The sequence below is a fragment of the Osmerus mordax genome, chromosome 20 (assembly GCF_038355195.1).
Source record: "Osmerus mordax isolate fOsmMor3 chromosome 20, fOsmMor3.pri, whole genome shotgun sequence".
In the NCBI taxonomy this organism is placed as follows: domain Eukaryota; kingdom Metazoa; phylum Chordata; class Actinopteri; order Osmeriformes; family Osmeridae; genus Osmerus; species Osmerus mordax.
The window spans coordinates 10,340,700-10,368,352 of record NC_090069.1 but is presented as its reverse complement, the minus strand read 5'-3'; the positions used below and the strand labels follow the sequence as shown (position 1 = coordinate 10,368,352).

Here is a 27,653-nt window from a genome sequence, read left to right as displayed (position 1 = left end):
GAATGCGGCACTGCACTTTAGTGGATTATAAAAATACCTGCAAATAACTTAAATTGCCAATGCTCTGGTACATTCATGCAAATGATTATGTAGCCATACAATTGTCAGCTGTTTCCTACACCATCGACTGTTTTATGACATGTAAATCAAAATGTATTATATTGGTTCCCTGTTAAATACTATCACCCCTACAAACATCTAGACATTTATTTTATTACATAAGTCATACATGCACAATGGCTGAGCCAGTTGTCATAATTGTAGGCCTGTTTCACCACATAGAGCTGCATGTACAGTTCTGTCTAAGGGTGCTATGTTTATGTTAACATTTGTATTTTGTCCTTTGTACGATGCAGTGCTGTAAAATAGTATTGTATTTTCTGTATTGCGTTGACATTTAGGACAGACAACAGATGGAGGAGTCAAAATTCGTAACATTGCTCCTGCCCGAATTATCAGACCCCTGGGCACAAAAATGTTTGATGGTCCCCTAGCCAACTGGGTTTGGTGGTCAGGATTATTTTCTTTCTTTAATAAATTAATACGGCAAACAAAAGTGAAGGAGAGGTGTCGTGTTTGTGCATTAGATGACGAGCGACCCGCCCGCCTCTGCCTTCCAGTCTTCTGGCTAATTTTCAATCACTGAACAACAAAAAGGACGAGCAGAAGTACCGGGGGGTATTCCAGGTTACAAGTTAAGTGAAAACTTTGAGTTGTTTAACCCTGAAAAGAGGCATACTCCAAGGTTTCCGTTCCAGAAAGAGAGCTAACGAAACCTTTTGGTATGTTTCCATGGTATTTACTCTGTGAAACTAACCTGCTCACTAGCAGGTTTTCCATGCCAAACTCTGCGAAAAGATTGGGATTCGATGTGCTTTAATTCCATGATGAATACCTAGGTTAACGTTACCGTTTCCCGTCACAATCTGTAATTTATTTCAGCAACATTCTCAGCCCTTAGGCCTACATCGCTAATAATACTCGCCATGGACGTGCACTCAGAACTGACCAAATGCTTTTTGTCACTGAAAAAAAAGACAAATAATTGAAATTGTATTTGCTCTTCTTTCTTCATTGCCTACAAATAGAAATCTAACAAAGAGTCTAACAATGAGTATGTTTATCGGCTACAGTTCCTACAATTTACATGATTCACCTGTGACGTGCCTTGTGTACGTGTGTGCGCATGCGCCACCCCGCATGCTGCCTGTTGCCGAAGCGCTGTCTTACTTTTTCCAACTTTTAGCTTTCCTTTTCTTCCAAACTTGAGTAACTTGTGTGTAAGTATAATTTAAACTACGCTCTTTACGAAAATGAGAGTAGGAAGTGTTTTGGTACTTTTTTCGCCGTTGAACTCCTTCTGCTACTCGGTCGGGGCGTCGCTGCAGATCAGCTGTTTGGTCAGCTGTTTGGCCGCATTGTCTACACCAGGGAACAGCTGTTCGCGCTGAAGTCGAGTGGCATGGCGCCCAGGGCAACCGATGTCCCCGCTGAGATCTGGAGGACACACTGAGGATGCAGAGGTGGAACGAAGCGGCGAGGGAAGAGAGTGGGGTGCAGACAAAAGAGACTTAACCCTTGTGTTATCTTCGGGTCATTCTGACCCATCAGTCGTTGTGACCCACCGTCGTATTGCGACAACTTTACCGCATACAAAAACAAAGTGAAGCATTTTCTTTTAACCGTTGGGCTGTCTCAGACCCCCCACATTGCGAAGGTTAAAAGAAAATTATTTTTATTTGTTTTTGTATGGGGTAAAATTGGGTAAACACAACGATGGTTAGTTATGAACCTTTGGGTCATGTGACCCGAAGGCAGCACAAGGGTTAAGAATAAGAGATTTAAGCCGTGTCTGCCTTCTCTCGTCATGGGCAACGTGTGATCGCTGGCGAATAAAATGGACGAGCTAACGGCGTTAGTCCGGAGTCAGACAGAGTTCCATGAGTGTAGTTTGATGTGATTCTCAGAGACATGGCTACACCAGGATATCCCGGATCATAATGTTTCCATCGGCTTTCAGACTGTTCGGGCCGACAGGGATCACACCGGGAGCGGTAAGCGGAAAGGCGGTGGGCTTGCTGTGCTGGTTAACAACAGATGGTGTAACCCTGGTCATGTTGCTATCAAGCAGAGTATCTGTAGCCCGGACATTGAACTGTTAGCTGTGGGACTCCGGCCATATTATCTGCCACGTGAATTTTCACATGCCATTGTTGTGGCTGTTTACATCCCCCCCTTTGCTAACCCGGCATCGGCGTGCAACGCCATTCACACCGCCATAGCACAAATCCAGACTCAACACCATAGACTTATATATTAATAGACACAGCTAGATTTTTTTTCCAAGATGGCGTCCCCATTCATTTCTATGAAAAGTGCTCAGTGGCGCAGTGAGGCAAGCGAGAGCGCGAAATGGACCGCGCCATCTTTCCAGACTGACTCGTCCAGTCTTGCGCAGAAGCTTGTTCCTAGCTCCAAAACTCGTGCATGCTTGCAACTAGCTGTACACGTCATACTTTGCGACAACCAGTCGCGAGCTTGTGAGCTGGAGCTAAGGCATTGCAGAAAACTGTCAGAATGTGGTACAAGTCCGATCAAGAAGCAGATACATGTGAACTTTACGAAAATCAATTGACCAATTATTTGTTTGTGAACATTCGGGATGCGCGCGCAATGTGGCTGCAGAAAACCAGGAAAGGATAGACTTTATAATGGCTAGAGAAGTACACGGATTATACAAATAGTTCGATTTAAAAAGACCAAAAAGGTCGAGGAGGACAGCCTTTAAGAGAGAAAGCGATTCCCCATTGATCTGTCACATCAGAATTTTGATTTGGGTTCCGAAAGTCTTGAAATTTTAGTGAGAATGTCGCCCGGTAGACCGCATAGTCTTATGCGGCAGCCATGTCTTCACGTCAGTTCATAATTTTACAGTTTTACAGTCAATTATACACCTAAAAAGTCAAGCAGGGCAGCTTTAAAGAGATATGGGTATTCTGCTTTTAGCCAGCTGGTCCGATTATTTTTGTGATTTGTGTAAAACTGGCAATCTGAGTGAGACTGCGTCCCTGTTACACTGATTTGGCATCGTTAGCCTCAGTCAGACTCGGGTCGCTCACTGGCAGTGTGCACAATGTTGTATTTCACTCCATTCTACACTATAAACGTCAGGGAGGACTACCTTTTGTAGATACAAGCCTGCTGAAGATAGCCAGCATCTCGGATTTCTTTAACCAAGCCTGTTTAATTCATCATTTGCCTGAGAAAGCGACCTTTGTTAGCCAGGCTAGTTTTGCCCGAGCCAGCCTAGTTTTGCCCGTTCACTCCATTCTACAGTAAAAACGTCAGGGAGGACTGCCTTTTGTAGATACGAGCCTGCTGAAGATAGCCAGCATCTCGGATTTCTTTAACCGAGCCTGTTTCATTCGTCATTTGCCTGAGAAAGTGACCTCCGTTAGCCAGGCTAGTTTTGCCCTATCACTTGGTCAGGCTATTTAAAGGTATCGGGGGTCAAGTGACTTTTGTGCATGGACAAATGAAACGTAAATGTACTTGCCCAAAGGACAAGTGCCTCAAAAAGTTAATGTCAAGCTCTGAAATCCAGTGGCCAGAGATATATGATGACCTGATCGACACTCCAAGTGTATTATACCCGGGAGAAGTTCGTCTTTTGCAGCCGACATGCGCAGTTGAGCATGCTTGACAGTGGTGTGACGTAGGATGATAATTGGTCTATACTATTACATTTACATTTACATTTAGTCATTTAGCAGACGCTCTTATCCAGAGCGACTTACAGTAAGTACAGGGACATTACCCTGAGGCAAGTAGGATGAAGTGCCTTGCCCAAGGACACAACGTCAGTTGGCATGACCGGGAATCGAACTGGGAACCTTCGGATTACTAGCCCGACTCCCTCACCGCTCAGCCACCTGACTCCCTATTAGTACTGTAGTATTATACGTGTCGCTCTTTTTGCTTCGTGTTTTTATTTTGACTGCTTAAGTTTTGTGTCGGATTAAAGAAACTGTAAACTTGAATATCTGGTTCCGTCGTTGTTCTAGCTCGGCAAAGCAAGCTAAATTAAGCATATGTTACTATCATAATGATGATGAGTGTTGCTTACTATTAATAGCTTATTGTTAATGCCATCGTTGTGATGTTAACTGACATAAAGTTCTAAGAATATAACGACCATAACAATATTGTGGTTATCAGACATGATTTATACATCTTCGTCTTTGCTCCAGAATAACGTCAACAATCTATAATGACGCCGTAACATACCACGATATTATAACTAATTATATCAGCCTATAATTACGTTCGTCATGCCATGAGCATAATAGTGTTCATTACAAAATGGTTAAATCTGCTTTAAAATAACGGAAATAAACTCTACAAACAACCGTCATGTAGCGTCACTGTGTCCAATCCCGAACTGTTTTTAGCTAACATTCTGATAAAATGCCACTTCAAATATTGATAAAAATAATCGTATCACGTTTTCAGCTGATTTACTGATTTCACGTTAAGCTTTAACTTCTTACCTTTCGAGCTAAATATTGTTTACAAATTTAGAGTTAGCTTAGCCTTTACTAGAGCTGGTCAAAAGACGCTGGCGCCGGTAAATTCGCCGTGCGCTACTCTTGTCCAAACCCGACCGCACTTCTAAACACTGGCCGCTGCTGTTTTTCTGGGGATATTAACTTGATCCAGGGTCACCAAACTGACCATCAATGCTGTCAACATATCCGGGGACGTAGTTATGTCCTCCACAATAAGATATCACGCTTCAACATCTCCAAACTATGCGATAAACTCTCAATTTGACTGTATACCACCACCTGCTGGATGTTTTGTTGAACTCTTCTCAAAGTTTGCTAGCCCCCATCCCTTCCTCCCCTCGACTACAGATCACGTCACACATGATCGTGTATTTTCATTGGCAAGACAAAGTAGTGTTAAGCTAGCATTGAAATACATTCATATGCTAACCCATAGTAGCAGTACGATGACAACACAGACACACTTGTCAGAGTAAAGATCGTCGCCCGAGTGTCGCCGAGTGGTCTTTCGGCCAAAGTAACTTTCCTATTTTATTTAGACATGTAAACGTCCATATATGTTCATGAAATTTTACACGTAGATTGTTTGGTATGCCTAAAATAATACTACTTACACTTTGCTGGCGATAGCAAAAGAAAATGCTGGCAAAAAGACCGGAAACTGAGTGTCCAAACCCCGTTCGGGTTAGGACAATAGTAGTTTACAGCGGTCGGGATTGGACACAGTGACGTTATGTGTGCAACCATTTCTAAAACTTGCTATAAAGGTAGGCAACTGTAGATTATCAAGCCCTTTCTCCTTGTTCTCATTCATCTCAGGTAAATCAGCGATTTGCTGATGTTCCCTTTTGTGCTCGTCCCCTGTTCGTATCCGCGAGCACGTTTACAGGCAACTTTTCTTGACGTAAGCAAATAAATGGGGTGCTAGTTTACTCATTTCGGCATTTCGGATTGGTTTCAAACTTTGCAAAAATCAGGAAAAAAGTATTCTATTAAAAAGCTAGTTGTGATGTCTTGACTATGTTGTACCCGCACCACTAGTTGGCGCTGTGCCGCCCATGATACTATGACTTGTGTGTTGCTCACGCTCTACACTAATGCTTCAGTAAACGATTACAGTTCAAGCTATAAAGATGTGTCCGTTTTGTACTTCACATTAACCAGGTACTCTAAAGTGGAAACCACGAATACATAACATAAATTGGCGACGAGGATGCTCTTTAGTTTACCTGTATTGTTTCTGCCGCAGTATTGACTGTGAGTGGAAAGTGAGAAGTGAAGTTTTGCCGTGAATGAAGAGTTGCTAGCAAATGCTATTGAGCGCGCCAACTATCAAGAGAGGACGATTGCTAACATGGCTTCATACGGATTCATCGGTCATATCTCCGCATTCGACGAATCGGTGGAACAATGGGCTACCTACGTGGAAAGGTTTGAACATTTTGTTACGGCAAATTACATTGAGGAAAACAAAAAGGTTGTTGTTCTTCTTAGTGTAGTTGGTGCTAAAACCTATGGACTTTTATGTAGCTTAATGGCTCCGGAAAAGCCTGGAGAAAAGACCTATAAGGATATTGTGGATGCTTTGCAAGGACATTTTTCTCCGAAGCCGCTAGTAATTGCCGAAAGATTTCGTTTTCATACACGGAACCAACAAGAGGTGGAATCTGTGACGCAGTACATAGCAGTCATTAAAAAGTTGTCAGAACACTGCGAGTTAGGAGCACACTTGCATGACGCGCTCAGAGACAGGTTCGTATGTGGATTGAACACAGAGGCAATACAGAAGAGATTGCAGACCGAGGCCGCGCTCACTTTCAACAGGGCAATGGAGATAGCCGTGTCTATGGAGACAGTGGCAAGAGAAACGCATCAGCTAAGTAGTGCAATGAAAGTGCATGCTATTTCAATGAATAGTCAGCATCGCAACGTGCGTGCGCTGTGGAAAAATGAATCATAAGGAAGTGGACTGTTACTACAAGGATCAAAAATGCCACAATTGTGGAAGGACAGGTCACATATCCAAAGTGTGTAGAAACAAAGAGACTGTAAAGAAGGAAAAAACTGTGAAACCAAAATTTAAAAAGAACAGGGTGCACCACATGGATGCAAAAGATATGTCAAACAGTGATGGTAGCACAACGGATTCTGAGTTAACAGTGTATATGATGGCACAGACTGGGCCATCATACGCACATATGTGCGTTAAACCAAAAATCGAAGGGAAAATAATTGAAATGGAGTTAGACACAGGTGCTGCAGTTTCTCTTATTTAAAAAGAACTGTATGACATGCAATTGTGCCACTTACCATTGCACCATACTAATGTCGTGTTGAAGACATACACAGGGGAGATGATTTCTCCAGAAGGCGTCATCACAGTCGCAGTAAAGATGAATAGGCAGAGGGCTAAGCTACCGCTGTATGTGGTTAAAGGGGCCTTGCCTCCACTTTTCGGTAGGGAATGGCTGCGAAAAATAAGGATTGACTGGCGGGAAATAAAGATGATTCGCGAGGAGACACTAGACGGGGTGCTACTGAAGCACAAGGAAGTGTTCAAGACAGAGCTGGGCACACTGAAAGGCATTGAAGCTGCTATAGCTCTGAAAGCAGAACATCAGCTAAAGTTTTGTCAGGCAAGAGTCGTTCCTTATGCTCTCAGGCCTAAGGTAGAAGCTGAAATTGACAGACTGTGTGAAGAGGGCATCATATCGCCTATAAAGTTCAGTGACTGGGCAACGCCCATCGTGCCAGTTGTCAAAAAGAATGGCGATGTAAGGATTTGTTGCGATTTTAAGGTGACAATCAACCCCGTTCCTGTGTGTAGAAAAATACCCGATCCCAAGAATTGAGGACTTATTCGCATCACTTGCAGGCGGGCAGCATTTCAGTAAGCTGGATTTGTCTCATGCATACTTGCAAATGCCTGTTGAAGAGAAATCTCGCAAATACCTTACCATTACAACATCCAAGGGACTGTTCTGCTACAACAGACTTGCTTTTGGGATCACGTCATCACCAGCGATTTTCCAGAGGGCCATGGACCAGGTCCTCCAGGGTCTTTCGAATGTTCACTGCTACCTGGATGACATTCTTATCACGGGCCAGGACCGTATGCATCATTTAAAGAATTTGGACGCAGTCCTGGGACGTTTGGAAGACTTCGGTCTACGACTTAAAAAGGAAAAATGTGAATTTTTCAAGGATTCACTTGAATACTTGGTCCATGTCATCAATGCCCAAGGTCTGCACAAGACACCAGAGAAAGTCCGGGCAATCGTGGACGCTCCGGCACCTACTGATGTCAGTCAGCTTCGTTCATTTTTAGGGATGGTTAATTACTATGGCAGATTCATTCCAAACCTGTCGTCCATCCTCAACCCGCTGAATTCACTCCTGTGCAAAGGAAAGCAATGGCAATGGACGTCAGAATGTGAAACAGCTTTTAGAGAAGCCAAGCAGCAGTTGTTATCACAAAGTGTCTTGACTCATTACAATCCAGAGCTCCCCATTAGACTTGCCTGCGACGCTTCACCCTATGGGGTAGGCAGTGTCTTTTCACACATCCTGCCGAATGGACAAGAGAGGCCTATAGCCTTTGCATCAAGGACACTGATCAAGGCGGACCAGAATTATGCTCAGATAGAGCGTGAAGCTCTTTCCATCGTTTTCGGGGTTCGTGAATTCCACCACTACTTGTATGGCAGGAAGTTCACACTCCTCACAGATCATCGACTGCTGACCACAATTCTGAGCCCGAGCAAAGCTATACCATCTATGGCTGCTGCGAGAATGCAGCGATGGGCTCTACTGTTGGCTGCTCACGATTACAACATACAGTACAGAGAGGCAGCACGCCACTGTAACGCTGACGGGTTGTCACGCCTGCCACTGCCTACACCTACAATAGAAAGGACTAATGCTGTGGACAGTTTTCACATCAACCACATGGAAGCCTTACCTGTGAGCAGCAAGGAGATCTGCAGAGAAAGTAGGACAGATCCTATCATTGCCCGGGTACTGGAGATGGTATCCACAGGTCGTTTCCCAAGGGTCCAGGATGTGGACAGCGCCCTGATGCCATTCATCAGTAGGAAGGATGAACTGACTCTCCAGCAAGGGTGCCTCATGTGGGGTATCCGCGTCGTCATCCCTCCAAAACTGAGACACAGAGCGTTGTCTGAGCTACACACCGGACACCCTGGTGTGGTGAAGATGAAGGCTGTCGCTCGTAGTTATATGTGGTGGCCAGGAATTGACGCACAAATTGAACAAGTGTCAAAGACCTGCCAATCCTGTCAACTTACGCAGAAAGCACCAGGTCCATCACCTCTCCATCCCTGGAGCTCCATGGCAGAGACTCCATGTCGATTTTGCTGGCCCTTTCCAAGGCCATATGTTCATGGTGGTCGTGGACGCACATTCCAAATGGCCGGAAGTGCACCTCATGAGCTCCACTACAACTGTCAAGACCATACAAGTGTTGAGAGGGCTATTCAGTCGTTATGGACTTCCAGAAGTTTTGGTAAGCGACAATGGCCCCCAGTTCACATCGAGTGAGTTTGACACGTTCATGAAGGGAAACGAAGTGAAACACATACGCTCTGCACCATTCCACCCAGCCACAAATGGGCTAGCAGAACGTTTTGTGCAAACCTTCAAGCACTCAATGAAACGCTCGGTAGGGACAATGTCAATTCAACATAGACTGGATGCGTTCCTGTTGATGTATCGCAACACTCCGCACTCAACAACCAAGGAATCACCAGCCATGCCTTTCATGCGTCGCAAACTGCGATCACGACTTGACTTGTTAAAACCAGACGTAGCATCACGAGTAGAGAAAGCGCAAAGGGCGCAGAGTGCTCATCGTGAAATACTTGCAAAAGCCAGGTCATTCCGGGTGGGTGACAAAGTGCTAGTTCGTGATTATGGGAGAAGAGGTGAGAAGTGGACGCCTGGCGTAGTATCCGCAGAAACCGGTCCTGTGTCATACACAGTCGATGTCGGATCATCGGAACACTGGAGACGCCATGCTGACCAAATGCTGGCCCGTCACGCTGAGTTGGAGGCTCCACTGCTGGAAGAAACAGAGTCGTTCCCCAGTCCAGTAAAACTGCCTGCGTTCAAGGACACTGTTCCAGAACCTGCTACTCATCCCACGGTTCCAGAACCTGCTACTCCTGATTCCGTGTGCGTGGCATCACCACAGATAACACCAGAAGCCACCAGCACACCACTTCGAGAGACTGATAAGAGATACCCATCTCGTGTTGCTAAACCACCAGTTAGGTACAGCCCTTAAGGCATACCGTATATGGAAATTGTGTTGTTGGGACATTCTGAATAGACTGACATGTTTTTGTTACAATAGTTTAAGGAGTCACGTCTCAAGAACAAGGGCAGGATAAACCCTTGACGGACTCTGGGGTTTGGGACAGTCTACTCCTACTCCTACTACTATGAGTTTGATATATATATATATATATATATAAAAAAAAAGAAATCTCATGTTCATGTTCAGGGTGGGAACTACATTAAGTGGGGAGGAGATGTGATGTCTTGACTATGTTGTACCCGCACCACTAGTTGGCGCTGTGCCGCCCATGATACTATGACTTGTGTGTTGCTCACGCTCTACACTAATGCTTCAGTAAACGATTACAGTTCAAGCTATAAAGACGTGTCCGTTTTGTACTTCACATTAACCAGGTACTCTAAAGTGGAAACCACGAATACATAACATAGTAGTATGAGCCAGGTTCAAGAATCAAACAAAAATTATTGGGGGATATAGTTTTAGATATGTTGACTGGAGTTAATAGAATAAAAACGACCGGACGAGTCAGGTAGCAAATCGGAAATGCAATACCACCTACATCCACTGGGGCCGTTGCCTCAAGTCGAGGGGCGAGGGTCTGCTCAACACCCAAGTGCATTCATATTATTCTCGGGTGACTTCAACCATGTCAGTGTTTCAACAACACTGACTAATTTCACCCAGTATGTGAACTGTCCTACTAGAGAGGAGAGGAAACTGGACCTGCTGTATGCCAACGTTAAGGACGCATATGTCCGAAGATGTTTTATGAGTCTGTGGTGGCCAGTGCTATCCTGTATGCTGTTGCATGCTGGGGCAGCAGGTTACGGTTAGCGGACACCAACAGACTCAACAAACTGATCCATAAGGCCAGTGACATTGTGGGGGTGGAGCTGGACTGGCGGTAGTGTCAGAGAGGAGCATGCCGGCCAAGCTACGTGCCATCTTGGACAGTGTCTCCCACCCACTCCATGAAGTGCTGGTCAAGCAAAGGAGTACCTTCAGTGGAAGACTCATCCTCCCAAAAAGCATCAGTTTAGTGACCTAGGTCACTAAACTGGACATTGATCATTACATCTTGCCATACTTGAAATAATTGCGCAATATTCTGTGTAATACTCAATATGCAATATTGAGTTTTTCCTATTTATTATTCATACCTCCATTATTGCTGTAGTACTACTATTTATTGGGTGTGCTTTGCCTTCAGCAAGGGCACAACCTTTGTTCTCTCACATATATATTATTATTATTATTATTTTCTTTTTTTTCTTTTTGGCCCCCTAAAACTCAGTCAATATTTGGCCTACATAGACAACGTACAGTTAGGTCCATAAGTATTTGGACATTGACACAATTTTCATCATTTTGGCTCTGTATACCACCACAATGTATTTGAAATGAAACAATCAAGATGTGCTTTAAGTGCAGACTTTCAGCTTTAATTTCAGGGTATTTACATCCAAATCAGGTGAACGGTGTAGGAATTACAACACATTTTATATGTGCCCCCCCCCCTTTTTAAGGGACCAAAAATAATTGGACAAACTAACATAATCATAAATCTAATTGTCACTTTTAATACTTGGTTGCAAATCCTTTGCAGTCAATGACAGCCTGAAGTCTGGAACCCATAGACATCACCAGACGCTGGGTTTCGTCCCTGGTGATGCTCTGCCAGGCCTCTACTGCAACTGTCTTCAGTTCCTGCTTGTTCTTGGGGCATTTTCCCTTCAGTTTTGTCTTTAGCAAGTGAAATGCATGCTCAATTGGATTTAGGTCAGGTGATTGACTTGGCCATTGCAGAACATTCCACTTCTTTGCCTTAAAAAACTCTTTGGTTGCTTTCGCAGTATGCTTCGGGTCATTGTCCATCTGCACTGTGAAGCGCCGTCCTATGAGTTCTGAAGCATTTGGCTGAATCTGAGCAGATAATATTGCCCGAAACACTTCAGAATTCATCCTACTGCTTTTGTCAGCAGTCACATGATCGATAAATACAAGGGAACCAGTTCCATTGGCAGCCATACATGCCCACGCCATAACATTACCTCCACCATGCTTCACTGATGAGGTGGTATGCTTTGTGGTATGGCAGTGTTCTTGATCTGGCCAACTGTTGTGGAGGGGTTTTTCTTCACCAGGGAAAGAATTCTTCTGTCATCCACCACAGTTGTTTTCCGTGGTCTTCCGGGTCTTTTGGTGTTGCTGAGCTCACCAGTGCGTTCTTTCTTTTTAAGAATGTACCAAACAGTTGATTTGGCCACACCTAATGTTTTTGCTATCTCTCTGATAGGTTTGTTTTGATTTTTCAGCCTAACGATGGCTTGCTTCACTGATGGTGACAGCTCTTTGGACTTAATATTGAGAGTTGACAGCAACAGATTACAAACACAAATACCATACTTGAAATGAACGCTAGACCTTTTACCTGCTCCTTGTCAATGAAATAACGAACTCCCTTTATGAGGGAATAACATACACCTGGCCATGGAACAGCTGAGCAGTCAATTGTCCAATTACTTTTGGTCCCTTAAAAAGGGGGGGGCCACATATAAAATGTATTGTAATTCCTACACCGTTCACCTGATTTGGATGTAAATACCCTGAAATTAAAGCTGAAAGTCTGCACTTAAAGCACATCTTGATTGTTTAATTTCAAGTCCATTGTGGTGGTATACAGAGCCAAAATGATGAAAATTGTGTCAATGTCCAAATACTTATGGACCTAACTGTAGGTGTCAAAAGTTTCGTCTTGGTAGCGATTGAGTTGCTTCTATTGGAATTTACGTTCCGTTGAATGGTTTAGGCTCGAATTATGTTTTTGTGGCGAAAAGTGAAGCTAACGGTGGCTAATTTGCTAGCCACAGTCACTGACGTTACTAACGTCACTACGTCACGAAAACACGCGTGACTACCTTTGGCAGAACATTCGTTTCGCATCTGTTAACTTGGGGGATAGCTAGGATAACTAGAGAGGGTACAATTTCTGGGGAAATTGTAGGGTGTGCTTGCTTGCGTCGGTTGCACAGGGGTCCGTTTTTGAATGACATTTTTACAACTGATTTCTGTATATTTTATATGAAAATGCATACTTAATATTTATAAAGATTAAATAGATTTAAAAGCATTTTTTTTTGCTGCTCATTTACAACTGAAAATACGAGTGAAGTGTAGAATGAAATAGATGTCTTCTCATTTCCCCTGCAAGAGGCAGCCTCATCGTTGAATCAAAACGAATAAATTTGGCAGACCGGTGTAAAAATGGTCCTAATCTCTATGACTTAAACGTCATTTTAAGTTTTTCCCTTCTCGTGATATTTTCAGGCATGTAGCCTACTCATTGCATTCATTCATTAATAAAGAACCCCCTTTGAAGATTATTCTACAACGTTACCCGGCAGTAGAAGATGGAATCGCGATTAAAACAGTACCATCTGCTAACTGAAAATATGCCCCCCAAAACGTAAATAAGCTTGACATTTATTTAGTGGAAAATCGCTCAATCATAAAAAGCTCACTGGTAGCGATCATTGTCAGTAACAACACAAAATGCGATATAGCCCTGTGTGGAGAAGCTGCCCCGGTAAATTGTACTACTACGGTACAGTACTAGTAGACTACTGCTGTGTTGGTCTTGGTAGCGATTGCGTTGGTTGAATTGGATTTAACGTTCCGTTGTACGGTTTAGGCTGAAATTAATTATTTTCATGAACAGATTGACAACGTTTAGGCTGTGGCAATGAAGTTCAGGTTAGTAGTTAGATATACTTTTGATTTAAGTAAGGGGAGTGCCGAACATTTTCTGTCGCCGTTTGACTTCCTAAACAGCTGTGTACTGTAGCTAGATGTTATTGTACTGTGTCTCGCATAAGCTACAGCGTTGCAGTGAGCTACACTGGTTTGAAACCACAGGTAATGGTAATTTCACCAACAAATCGTTTACTAATGTCAGAATAAATCCTACAACAAAAATGTATATGTGAGGAATGTTTATTTTAACGATTGAAAACAGATACATCATAGACCACTGTAGTATGTGTTGCCCGGGCAACACAGGCTAATGTCATGATGCTAATATTTCAGTGAAATAGTAGACTACTGTTTCCGAAAGTAGATGTACTTCCTTAATAATATCAGCTTATATTGTACATTAAACATCACAATTGTGTGTCATATCACAAAGTAAAATGAGTAAATATTTATCACCCTGGCCTCTTTGCTTGTGGCGTTTCTGCAGCTGCCTTGCAGTAAAGCTATAGTTAGCCTAGCTATCCCCCAAGTTAACAGATGCGAAACGAATGTTCTGCCAAAGGTAGTCACGCGTGTTTTCGTGACGTTAGTGACGTTAGTAAGTGACTGTGGCTAGCAAATTAGCCACCGTTAGCTTCACCTTTCGCCACAAAAACTTAACTTAAGCCCAAACCATGCAACGGAACGTAAATTCCAATAGAAGCAACTCAATCGCTACCAAGACGAAACTTTTGACACCTACGTTGTCTATGTAGGCCAAATATTGACTGAGTTTTAGGGGGGCAAAAAGAATAATAATAATAATATATATGTGAGAGAACAAAGGTTGTGCCCTTGCCGAAGGCAAAGCACACCCAACTATAGCTTTACTGCAAGGCAGCTGCAGAAACGCCACAAGCAAAGAGCCTGTGTTTGAATCGCGATTCCATCTCTACTGCCGGGTAACGTCGTAGAATAATCTTCAAAGGGGGTTCTTTATTAATGAATGAATGCAATGAGTAGGCTAAATGCCTGAAAATATCACGAGAAGGGAAAAACTTAAAATGACGTTTAAGTCATAGAGATTAGGTCAATTTTTACACCGGTCTGCCAAATGTATTCGTTTTGATTCAACGATGAGGCAGCCTCTTGCAGGGGAAATGAGAAGACATCTATTTCATTCTACACTTCACTCGTATTTTCAGTTGTAAATGAGCAGCAAAAAAAAAATGCTTTTAAATCTATGTAATCTTTATAAATAATAAGTATGCATTTTTATATAAAATATACAGAAATATCAGTTGTAAAAATGTCATTTAAAAACGGACCCCTGTGCAACCGACGCAAGCAAGCACACCCTACAATTTCCCCAGAAATTGTACCCTCTCTAGTTCCTTATACTATTATATTGCATTATTATACCGTATTATCATCATCAACCGGTAAACCCACTTGGTACTTCACACTTACTTATTTGATTTATTTTATACTTATACCCACCACTTATAAGTATTTTATCTTTGATAGTACTTTCTCCTGTGTGCACTGACGTAAAGGCGAGCTGCTGTAACAAAGAGTTTCCCTTCAGGGATCAATAAAGTATTTCTGATTCTGATTATGTACCATCCTGTAACCTATTTCAAGATTGTAGGGGGTCAATATTGGCCAAACAACCAAAACGAATTCCCTCTGGACCCAATGTCCATTAAAATGGACAAAAAAATATATAATTCAAGTTAAAGTTCTGATAAAAAAAAAAGTTTTTATATTGAGTCTCATTTCTGGTTGCATTAAGGATGGGAAAAAGTCATTATTATATTTTTTCACAACCTTGGAACACACTTCAGGTCTGAATAATGCCAATACCAATGGAATTACAGTTATTTGACTATGGGTTAAATCAGAGCAAGAATGGTCAAGTAAGGTTAAATATTATAATGATTTAATCATATTGAAAATGAATGAAATCAATGAATGTTAACTCTTACCTACTCTACCATGATTATTGTAAACCAGAGATAGAAAGCAAGAGGTGAGGAAGAAGGTGTAGGACAAACCAGAGCTGAGGAGAAGGTCTCAGGAGATCAAGAATCCACAGATGCTTCACAATTCCTTTTCTACCCAAGAACAACTAATCACACCACAATCTTGAACCTTACTTATCAACATGACTAGCAATACTACAGTAAGTTACACAATGATGTGTGAGAGCCATCAAGTTGAGACTCCATCCAGTAACTCCATATTTTATCATATGAGAGGTGGGGGCAGGTTGATAGCCTTACAAGATCAGCCTTTATTCTTCTGCCCTAAGTATACCATCTCTTGGTCAAAATAGAAATTCAGCATATTAAACAATTAATATTCATATAGGCTATTGTTTGTACAATTAACATCACCTGTGACCATGCATCCTCCTGTAACTGGTATTCCAGTACATCTTTTTCAAGATTTACCTTTATTTTTCTATCCTAAGTAGGCCTACACCATCTCTTGGTCAGTTTTTGGCACTTTCTTCATGAGGTGCAGTTTGTACAACTCATTTACTTGTAACTGGGAATACATGAGATTGCATTACATTTCACCGTTCCACATGCAGAATTCACCTGCCATTAAATGAACATCTCACTGTGTACTGCATCCATGCTCTGTTCAACAGGATCAGAATGTGCAAATCGGTTTTTATATTCATTATTCTCATAATGTCAGTGTAACTGACAATTCCACACAAGCCTGTAAATAAATGTGCATGGGGAGAGAATAGGGCTGAACGATTTCCGAAAATAAGATAATCGCGATTAATTTGCAAATGCGATTTAATATGCGATTATTATGATGTATTATTAATATAGATATATACTGGCCGACTGATCTCCAGTCAGCAACATAACACACAAAGTTCAGAAAAACTATGGAGAACATACCGCCTGTAGCCTACCTCATCGAAAATATTTTGGTAAATCAAAGCTAAACTAGAAAGGTACATTTCCTGAAGAAAATGTGTGTTTGCTGAAAGCAGTTGAAACTATTGTTTTGATGGCTTGAATAATGAAGGTTTTACTGTGATTTAAAAACAAAATGGTGAGAAAAAAAACAGTGATGAAAAGAGTATCTTATTGACCTTCATAAATTTTTAAGCGTTAAAAGTATGAAAGAATGAAAGACTGAGAAACAGAAAAAAGTTTGAAGTTAGAAAAAATGAGCAAATATAGTGATGAAGAGTATATTGCATAACAGTTATCAATATCATAGCAGACAAAAGTATGTCAGCAGTATGAAGGCAAAAAAAGTGTTGCTTTGAAACCAAAATGGTGAGACAGTGTGAAAAGTATAGCTGTCATTGTTATGCATTGCAATATTTTCTCATGGTTGAAAAAGGAGAAAAAAGAGTGATGAAAAGGGTATCTTATTTAATTTCATAAATGTTAAAGCGTTATGTTAGAGCTCAATGCTTTTAAGACAGTAACCCCCATCACCCTGTGTGACTCCCCAGTCAACACTGGAGTCCTTCCGCTTCCTGGGCACTATCCTCTCCCAGGACCTCAAGCGGGAACTGAACATCAGCTCCCTCACCAAGAAAGCACAACAGAGGATGTACTTCCTACGGCAGCTGAAGAAATTCAACCTGCCAAAGACATTAATGGTGCACTTCTACACAGCCATCATTGAGTCCATCTTCACCTCTATCACCATCTGGTACAATTTTGCCACTGCCAAGGACAAGAGCAGACTGCAGCGTATCATCCGCGCTGCTGAGAAGGTAATCGGCTGCAATCTGCCTACCCTCGAGGGCCTGCACACCTCGAGGACCCTGAGGCGAGCAAGGAAGATTGTGGCCGACTCCTCCCAGCCTGGACACATTGTTTCAGCCACTCCCCTCCGGCAGAAGGCTGCGGTCCATCAGGACCAAAACCTCACGCCACACAAACAGTTTCTTCCCATCCACTGCTGGCCTCTTCAACAAGGCCAAGGACTCACACTGACTTGACCACGAATCACTTTATCTGCACAAGACACCTTGCCATGTTGCCCTATTTGTACTATAGCCATTTTATTTCATTCTAAATCTTTTACATTTGTATCCCCTTGGTATGAGTTAGACTTGTACACTTCTTATTTAACCATTTAATCATTGTGACCCACCGTTGATTGCGACAACTTTACCGCATACAGAAACAAAGTGAAGCATTTTCTTTTAACCGTTGGGCTGTCTCAGACCCCCACATTGCGAAGGTTTAAGAAAATTATTTTTATTTGTTTTTGTATTGGGTAAAATTGGGTAAACACAACGATGGTTCGTTATGAACCTTTGGGTCATGTGACCCGAAGGCAGCACAAAGGTTAAGATTCTTATATGTTGAATGTGTGCACCTTCCTGCCACAGTTAATTCCTTGTCTGTGTGAAGTTTCTTGACGAATAAAACCCATTCTGAAAAGTATTAATAATTGAAAGATGTAGAAACAGAAAAAAGTTGGAACAGTGAAGAGCGTTGGCCAATCGGATTGATTCCTTCTTTCTTGTAACGTAGCAACCGTTAATCATTGTCAACATTTCTAACCTAGAATCTAGGTTTCAGTATCAAGATGGAGGAGAAACTGATCATGTGTGCCTGCACACCCATGACATAAATATAATAATCCATGGTGCAGGTTTGCCGATGTTGTCGTTGTCCCTGGTGAGTTTTTTAAATACTTTTAAATACAATCTTGTCACATTACGTGACTTTGTTGTGCAACTGCAAAATCTACTCTAACTGATTAAAATGCTGCTGCAAAAAGGCTGAACTATTGTGGGTAGTAGATAAGATCATGTTACATCTAGCCAGCGGATCATGTATGTCAAAGTGGTATTTGTACAAAACACCGTACTGTAGGCGTGAATAATGGATGCATGGTCATCATCGTCATCAGTGTGCGAAATACCCATCAATATTCGGGGGGGTCCCCATTTCCCGATTGTTGCGCAATACCAATCGAAATTTTCTCAATATGCAGTAGGCCTATAACATTACAATATTTCATGGATGAGAGCCAAGACAATTTTGACTCATTATTTAACCATCCATCTACACTACAGAAAATACAATCAGACAGATACATCATTGAACACATTGTGGCAAAGATCGGGCAGAGCGTGAATGCTTTTTTAATGCTTAAGTCCTGCTCTCCTGGCCAAAACTGCTTGTCAAGAGCTTTGAGCATCAGGACCAAATTGGACTCCGGTAATCGCTTAGTTAGAGACGCAATCACTGATTCATGAAACCAAGACCTGTTTATTTTCGCCCTGCCTTCACTCAGCTCTACGCTCTTAAAAAGGCCAGATGAGACGGACTGTTCAGCCTTCTTGGTTGATTTCCCCCCACCAGTCAACTTCATGGCCGTCAAAACATTGATGGTTTGTTGGATGGCGATACATGAATCCACGAGTGACATTTCTCTTTTCTGCAGCTTGAGAGACAGACTCTGGAGTTCACGCAGGATGTCTTTCATGACAGCCAAATCTTCCACAAATCCTGAGTTAGCAAGGTGCTTCAGAAGTCCCTTGTATTTTTGCCTCTCAAGATCATTGCATGATGTGTCCTCACTGGCTGTTTTAAAATGGAGTGCTAGAGTGAATACTGTTACAAGCATTTGTTTGTAGGTAACGAACGATATACGTAGCTAGCTATGTGACCTGGTTTCGCCGTTCTATGGCAGCTATGATGACAGTCGTAGCTAGCGTTGTAAGCACTCGTCACTAGAATGGCCATAACTTTAAAACAAAAGATCATATCTCAAATCTGTCTGCTGTTCTACATTGCCCACACAATTATGTATATATATCAACTCTAACATGGCCTGTATCTTCTATTGAAAGTGCTCAAAAATTAGCTTGTGTAATGTATGGTGGACTGAGAAAACCTATTTGTCAAAGCGGAGCGAGCGGATGTCGTGGGAGAATTCCTACTGTTAGATTTACTGCTTCAAATTGAAAACAGAGAAGATATTTAGAGTAAAGACAAGTTTCTTAACATCTGTGTTCAATATCGTCAACTAAAAGTAAAAAAGTTTCAGTTACGAAGCCTTTGTTTGTAGTAACGCCAGCTGCAGTAAACCTTTCGTGACCCCGGTTTGGCTGTTCGTGACGGTCGGCTATGACAGTGTTGAGCCTCGATTTTTGCAGATTATTGTGAAACTTGCTTAAAGAAAAATGATCTAGCTAGATTATGTACACTTTAAGCTCAATGTACATACCTTGTTTGGCCAATTTGGTCGATTGTGGAAAAAAGTTGAACCGTTTTTAGTTATGGAGAGCCATCACGCTAGCTTGGAATTGCGTTATCCCACTCATCACTTCAGTGGTCATAACTTTTAACCCTTGTGTTTTCTTCGGGTCATTCTGACCCATCAGTCATTGTGACCCACCGTCGTATTGCGACAACTTTACCGCATACAAAAACGAAGTGAAGCATTTTCTTTTAACCGTTGGGCTGTCTCAGACCCCCCACATTGCGAAGGTTAAAAGAAGATTATTTTTATTTGTTTTTGTATTGGGTAAAATTGGGTGAACACAACGATGGTTCGTTATGAACCTTTGGGTCATGTGATCCGAAGGCAGCACAAGGGTTAAACAAAATAGTCCATCTTAAATCAGCAGGTGTCAATTGACGTTGTGTCCTTGGGCAAGGCACTTCACCCTAGTTGCTTCGGGGGGAATGTCCCTGTACTTGTAAGTCGCTCTGGATAAGAGCGTCTGCTAAATGACTAAATGTAAATCTGTCTGCTGTTCTGAATTCACGACACAATTACGTACATTTCATACACTCTAACCTGTTCTCTAGCTTGAATTTAAAGTGGTTAAAAATTAGGTTTTCTAAAAAAGTATTGATGACGGAGAAGATTTCTTTCTTGATAAAGGATGATTTGCCTAACATAATCATACAAATATTGATATCATTAGAAAGCCCCACTTCTTGTCTTCAAAATGGTATAAACAGTCAGGTCTATTATTTGAAAAGCTATGCATATTCAGGCAGGAAAGTGTTAAACAGTGTCAAAAATTGACTCGTCAGAAACAGTTCTGTCAGTGCATGACGTCACAATGGAATTTGACTTGAACATTCTGAACCATTGAAACCCATTCTTTTTTTTTAGCACTTTAAACTTTAATATCTTAAACTTTAAAAGTTATCAATAAGAAAAGTAATAGCACAATAGAACAGTTCAGACTTTATCAAATGAAGTTTGAACAGTGTTTCTAGCTTAAACGGTGGGAAAGGAGTAGGCGACGGAAAAAAGTGGGAGAAAAAAGAAATAAACTAGAAAATGCATTTCCTGCAGAAAATGCGTTGGAATGCTGAAATCTGAAAAAAAAAAAAAAAGAAATGCAGAAAATACAGAAATTTGAAAATACCCACAAGCTGAAATGAATTTCAAAAATGTGTGAGTCACACAAAAGAGGCAGTGTGGAAACTGAACTGCATCATCTAACAATGCTAAGAGCTGAAATACAATGCGGGAGAAGCTGAAAGCTTAACTGTTAAACAGAAGAAGAAGTAGGCCTAGGCTAGCTAGTCATAAAAAGAATATTATAGTCTTAACAGCTGAAATTTTAGTTGGGATAGTAATAGCAGTAGCAGATGTAGCCTATCATTGAGTGCATTTACTCTGCTTTTTTAATAGGATTAAATGTGTTGATTGAATGAAACATACAGCAGTAGGGCCGATACAGGAAGACACGGCAACACTTTGTTGCAGAAGGATGATGGTGCAAGTTTTGTCCGTGGAGCATACAACGATTAATAAAAAAAATCATGTAGACGCGTTTATTGAGTAATTGCATCACTAATTACACATGTAAACGGAGTAATCGTATTATTGGCATAAATCGACAATTGCTAGTAATCGGGTTTCTTATGGTCAAGTAAACGCACTCAGTGGCTTAGTAGAATAAAACAGTTCCATTAGCAATAGTAGTAAAAGAGATATTAGCAGAACTATTAGCAGAGTCAGGTGGCTGAGCGGTGAGGGCATCGGGCTAGTAATCCGAAGGTTGCCAGTTCGATTCCCGGTCATGACAACTGACGTTGTGTCCTTGGGCAAGGCACTTCACCCTACTTGCCTCGGGGGAATGTCCCTGTACTTACTGTAAGTCGCTCTGGATAAGAGCGTCTGCTAAATGACTAAATGTAAAATGTAAACTTTGCAGAGTCACCTGTTGTAAATTGTATCAGGTTGAAATACTATCAAACTCTATCTTGTGACTCCACTAATCAGCTAATACCAATCACCTGTGTGAGAGACTGAGTGGTGCGTGTCTGTCGTTGCCACGGTGATGGCGCAGCTATGATTGCTAACGCGCTGAGGGCAGAGAATAACAGAAATGTAGCTTGAATCCACACCTCAAACAACCTAGACGCAAAACTATACGTCCAATCCAAAAAATAAGGATATTTTCCGAGACCCAAGACTCTGCCGAAACCAGAGATGCCCTTTATATTTCTGTGCGGTCAGAAATACGACTCTACCGGCAGTTTCAAAATCTTGTTCTTTTTGCTTTCTCTGACGAATTTGTCACCAGATTTGCATTGGACTCTATGGGGCAAGAGTTGGACTTTGTCTCGCTTTCGTTGGGCTCGGAACAAATGTGTACGTCTGTTGGATTCAACAGACAACTGTCTACGACCAGCACAAAATTAGCTATCTATTGATCCAAAAATGAAGCATGAAGAGTGAAAATTGTGGCAATGCTGGCAAACTAGAAATATTTTTTCAACAACATCAGAAGCTCCCCTCCACTCTAAGCGTTTCAGTCTGCACTCTAGGCTTTCACTTACACACCCATGTAAATCTCAGAATCGGTTTGAAAAAGTCATGAAACATAATCAGTAATATTGAAAAAAGTGTGTGTTGGAATGCTGCTGAAGCAGCATACCAACAATAAGTATGCAGAATAACAATAGTGTTTTGCTTGCAGCAAACACACTAACTAGAGAGGGTACAATGTCTGGGGAAATTGTAGAGTGTACTTGCTTGCGTCGGCTGCAGAGGGTTTTCGTCGTTTTTTAATGACATTTTTACAACTGATATTTCTGTATATTTGATATTAAATGCCTACTTATTATTTATAAAGATTACATAGATTTAAAAGCATATTTCTTTGCTGCTCATTTACAACTCAAAATACTAAGAGTGAAGTGTAGAATGAAATAGTTGTCTTTTCATTTCCCCTGCAAGAGGGAATGGTGATCGGCTATATACAGTAGCAGCCTCATAGTTGAATCAAAACGAATACATTTGGCAGAACGGTGTAAACATGTACCTAATCTCTATGATTTTAACGTCCTTTTAAGTTTTTCCCTTCTCATGATATTTTCAGGCATTTAGCCTACTCATACTGCATTCATTCATTAATATAGAACCCCCCTTGAAACTTATTCTAGCAACGACGTTACCGGCAGTAGCTAGCTAGTGCTATCTCAGATGGAATCGCGATTCAAACAGTACCATCTGCTAACTGAAAATATGTCCACAATAACGTAAATAAGCTTGACATTTATTTTGGGGGAAATCTCTAATTCATAAAAACCTCACTGGTAGCGATCATTGTCAGTAACAACACAAAATGCGATCCCTGTGTGGAGAAGCTGCCCCGGTAAATTGTACTACTACAGTAGTACAGTTACCTGTGTTCGTCTTGGTAGCGATTGCGTTGGTTGAATTCGATTCAACGTTCCGTTGTACGGTTTAGGCTGAAATTAATTATTTTCATGAACAGATTGACAAAGTTTAGGCTGTGGTAATTAAGTTCAGGTTAGTAGTCAGATAGTTTCACCTATTGAAAGACTTTTGATTTAAGTAGAGCTAAAGGGAGTGCCGAACATGTTCTGTCGCCGTTTGACTTCCTAAACAGCTGTGTGGAGATGGTTTTGTTACCTACTATACTAGTGTGTCCGGCGTAGGCTACAGAACAGCGTTGCAGTGAGCTACACTGGTTTGAAACCACAAGTAATGATAATTTCACCAACAAATAGTTTACTTGTAATCTATTGTCATAATAAATCCAACAACGAAAATGAATTAGTGAGGAATGTTTGTTGAAAACAGATGCATCATAGACCGCTGTAGTATGTGTTGCCCAGGCAACAGAGGCTAATGTTGTGATGCTAATGCTTCAGTGAAATAGTAGCCTACTGTTTCCGAAAGTACATGTACTTCCTTAATAATATCAGCTTATATTGTACATTACACTTCACAATTGTGTTTCATATCACAAAGTAAAATGAGTAAATAGTTATCACCCTGGCCTCTTTGCTTGTGGCGTTTCTGCAGCTGCCTTGCAGTAAAGCCATAGTTAGCCTAGCTATCTCCCAGAAGTTAATGAGCTGCTAAACTAATGTTCTGCTAGAGGTAGTCGCGTGTTTTCGTGACGTTGGCAACGTCAGTGACTGTGGCTAGCAAGTTAGCCACCGTTAGCTTCACCTTTCGACACAAAAACGTAATGTCTACTTAAACCATGCAACGGAACGTAAATAAAAATACAAGCAACTCAATCGCTACCAAGACGAACCTTTTGAAAGCGACTTTGTCTATGTAGCCCAAATATTGACTGACGCTTAGGGGGTCAAAAATAAATAATAATAATAATATATATGTGAGAGAACAATGGTTGTGCTCGCCAAAGGCGTGAGCACAACAAACTAGAAACGTAAGCTTTAGTTGCACTTTCTTAACTAAAGCTAGCTAGCTAGCTACCGTTTCGGAAAAATAACTTGCACTGTGGAGACAGTCGGAAATATTTAGAACTCACATCTAAAAGGTTAAATCTTAAAAGAAAAAGAGACACTGTCTGAACATTTCTGATCCAGTCAGTAGCCTAACAGAAACAGTATGGCACCGTCAGCCATAGTGATCTTACTGTATGTGTATCACCGAGGGGTATCATATTTCGTGATGAACGCTTACTGCTTGAGTAATTTTGTAGTAGGCTACATTGAGTTAGGCTTTGAAACATTTCGATCAGTGATCCTGTCGGGTGTTATTTGGCTTATTTGACACACTGGTGTTCAGAATTTTAGCTATGCATCGTACATGGCTTGTGGTGTTTTTTTAGGTCCGAATTAGGTTGGTGGTGTTGCCCCCTAGCAACGTTAGCCAGGCAGGTTTTGCACAATACTTGACACTCTGCAGCATCTTTTTTTTAAGGCAAAATTGACAAAGTGACTGTAGTCTCAGGTTCTGACGAGCCTGAGGCCATGATCGTACAGGTCAAGGTACAGTGTAGCGTGCAAAGCTGATCCTTCGTCTGCAAACTGCGTTACTCTCGCGTGTCACATGACCAAAGTAAAATCGTAGCCTTAGCGAATACAAAATCGTGTTCTGTCCCATCGCGATATTAAACGCAAATGCAATTAATCGTTCAGCCCTAGGAGAGAACTACCAGTAGCTACTATACATAATTCTCTGCATCCATTTCTGCGGCAGCAGTTAATGTCTCTTCGTCATCTTAATCATCATCATCATCCTTTGATGAAAAGCCTTCTGTTGGGGAAACTGCTACTACAAGTTGAAATAGGCACCAATTGATATTTACTTTGTGTCATGTCGAATATGATTAAAACCAAGGTGACGTCGAGGCTACAATCACAAGCGTATAGCCGAAGCAAAATATGTCTTACTCCTTCGTAGTATGTTTTTATATTAAATATAACATTGAACATGCCATTTTATTAAGTCCACCACTTTTTCTCCTTTAATATTAACTGACAGTGGGGTTAAATGTTCTATGTATGGACTGGCTATCACATTCAAATGTATGCATTGACTTGGCAGTTTGTCTCCCACGCCAATTGTATGCGCTGCTACAGCCGTGTTGCTTTTTTTCCGGAATATGTGCTCAGATTTACCATAAACATGAAATAAAACTTATATCTGAAATGTGGTGAAGTAGGACAAAGTTTTTTGTTATCGGTGGATGGTGGATCCTAGTATCGGAGCTCCATTGATGTTGGCTTGTAATAGTTTTCATGCCCGCGCTTAACTCATAGTTGACGTACTCCGAGTTAAGTTAACAAATTCAAATCAGCTTTTCTGGAATCGAGTTTTCTGAGTTTCCCATTTTAGAGTAACTCAACTATGAGTTCAGGGTTAGGCTCAGAGTTTGTTAAACCCGCTACCTGGAATACCCCCCTGCTCTCCTCATATGGAGTGCCGTTTTAGTCAAAATCTAATAAATAAATAAATAGGTAAATACATAAATAAATATGGCTCTGAAATAAACCCTAAAATAAAAAAAAGATGGCAATAAATATATAAATATAGCATCATATAAATATTTATCTGAATCCATTTACCTAAATAAATTAATAAATAAATTTACTTATTTCAAAATGAGGTTTTTGTAAAGACAACATTTAGATAGGCAGATAGGGACACCTGGATTCGAGAGATGATGGAAGACATAACTGGTGTCAGAGATGGCATGCTGGCCTTACTAGATTAAATCAGCATGGCTGGCTTGTCAGGGGACATCATTTTGGCACACATTGAAGATTTTGTACTTGGTAGTTGGACGGATAAGTGCTCTACAGAACATAGACATTGTTCACAAAGTCTTAAATAGTTTGAGACTTGTCATAGAGAGAAAGGTGAACAACGCTGGAAAAGAGTATCGGGATAGACCATGGGCTGAACGGGAGGGTGGCTTCTGGGGTTTAACCCCTGAATATTTTCTCAAAAGCACTGAATCTGTTAGATTAAAATAACTTTAGGCGCGTGCAGTTGACGCACCCTCGCAGTCACTGTAATATTTGTATTATAGCTCACAACATGCCATAGCGGCTTCCAGGTCATCCGTCATCATTCTGCTGGACCTTTCTGCAGCCTTTGATACGGTTAACCACCAGATCCTGCTCGCCAAACTTTCTGAGATGGGCATCACTGGCACTGCACTCCAGTGGATCTCATCCTACCTGTCGGGAAGATCCTACCAGGTTTCCTGGAGAGGCAAACTGTCAGGCCCTCGCCAGCTCTCCACTGGTGTCCCACAGGGCTCCGTCCTTGGACCCCTCCTCTTCTCTCTGTACACCACCTCACTTGGACCAATCATCACCTCCCATGGCTTCTCCTACCACTGCTACGCTGACGACACGCAGCTGTACCTGTCGTTCCCCCCGACCGATCCGGGGATCTCAGCTAGGATTGAGGCCTGCCTCACAGACATCTCCGCCTGGATGACCGAGCACCACCTCCAGCTGAGCCATGGTAACCTTGGGGTTACCATGGACGACAAGCTCTCCCTCACGGCCCACATTGCTGCGGTCTCTCGGTCGTGTAGATTCACCCTCTACAACATCCGGAAGATCAGGAGATACCTGTCTGAGCACTCCACCCAGCTGCTAGTCCAAGCACTTGTCCTCTCCAAGTTGGACTATTGCAACTCGCTGCTCGCTGGTCTCCCAGCATGTGCAACCCGCCCTCTTCAGAGGATTCAGAACGCAGCGGCCTGCCTGGTCTACAATCTACCCAGACGCTCTCATGTTACCCCGCTCCTCATCTCTCTCCAATGGCTACCTATCATGGCCCGTATCAGATTCAAGACCCTGGTATTGACCTTCCAAGCAGTGAACGGGACTGCACCCGTCTACATCAAGTCTCTCCTGCAGCCTTACACCCCCACCCGTCACCTACGGTCTTCTTCCGACAACCGCCTGGTGGTCCCACCGCTCAAGACCGCCCGGTCCCAACACAAGCTCTTCTCCTGTCTGGCCCCCCAGTGGTGGAATCAACTCCCCACCTCCATCAGAGATACTGACTGTCTCCCCACCTTCAAGAAAAGACGCACTTGTTCCGGGAGTACAACGGTACTTAGGAATGGTTCGCTTGACCCGATGTTAGTTTCCTCAAGGATCACAATGACTCTTGCTCAGAGACTTGTTGCTCTTGTGGTTAGTGGTAACTATTTTAAATTGTTTTGTACTCGCTGTGATATATTGTTTTTATTATTGTTGCTTGTTTTTTCCACAGGTACACTTGCACGTATAGTGGTTCATGTT

At 41.9% G+C, this 27,653-nt stretch overlaps 1 protein-coding gene across 1 annotated transcript in view; it reads right to left on the bottom strand.

The window, feature by feature from the left end:
• Positions 1 to 27,653, bottom strand: part of gpsm1b (G protein signaling modulator 1b) — a 140,194-nt gene that overhangs the window by 2,486 nt on the left and 110,055 nt on the right. The gene's annotated exons all lie outside the window — the stretch shown is intronic.